The sequence below is a fragment of the Stegostoma tigrinum genome, chromosome 33, assembly GCF_030684315.1.
Source record: "Stegostoma tigrinum isolate sSteTig4 chromosome 33, sSteTig4.hap1, whole genome shotgun sequence".
Taxonomy (NCBI): domain Eukaryota; kingdom Metazoa; phylum Chordata; class Chondrichthyes; order Orectolobiformes; family Stegostomatidae; genus Stegostoma; species Stegostoma tigrinum.
In genome coordinates, this window is record NC_081386.1 from 8605244 (window position 1) to 8605934 (window position 691).

Here is a 691-nt window from a genome sequence, read left to right on the forward strand (position 1 = left end):
AGAGGAAGGGAAAGACAAAGGTAACAATACATTTCCATGACCTTTCACAGGAACCCACAACCTTCAGATTCAGCGATTTTGACCAACAAGGGCTCCAACATTCCCTCTGACCCACATACCATACTTGGTTTTACATATTTTGCCCTATCTTCATCATTACTGGGCAACACCCTGGAATTGTCCGCTACTGTGGGACGTCCACTACCACTGCAGCCTATCAAGGTCAGGTACAACTTTCTGAGGAAGTTATGTGACATCAGGTTAGCACTCCTGTTACTAAGGATGGAAAGGGTCTTAGCAGTCTTCCAACACACAAATGGTTAAAGCACGGCTGTCTACTTAGTGGCATCCAAACATGTTTAAAAAAAAAACAATGTTACCTCTAATACCCTGTCGCTGTGAGCAACTTATTTGTTTTGCTGCATTATCCCTTTAAATTTGCCAGAGGGCTGCATGTGTACAGTTCTTAAAGGGACAATTCTTGTGGGTAGCTTATTAATTCCATGCAAAGTAAGTCCTCTTGGCACTGAAGTAGTTTGGGGTTGGGCAATGGATGTTGACCTTGCTATAAGCTCTATACATCCCTGAGAACAAATGAAAAAATAATTTTGGAAAGGACTAAATGCTCAGAAAAACATAAAAGATTCCAGGCTCCCAGACAAAAAAGGATATGTACTATTTTAAATCTCTC

The 691-nt window shown here is 41.1% G+C and overlaps 1 pseudogene; it reads left to right on the forward strand.

The window, feature by feature from the left end:
* The first annotated feature begins 243 nt into the window (after nt 1-243).
* Nucleotides 244-361, forward strand: LOC125467408 (U6atac minor spliceosomal RNA; annotated as a pseudogene).
* Nucleotides 362-691: the final 330 nt, after the last annotated feature.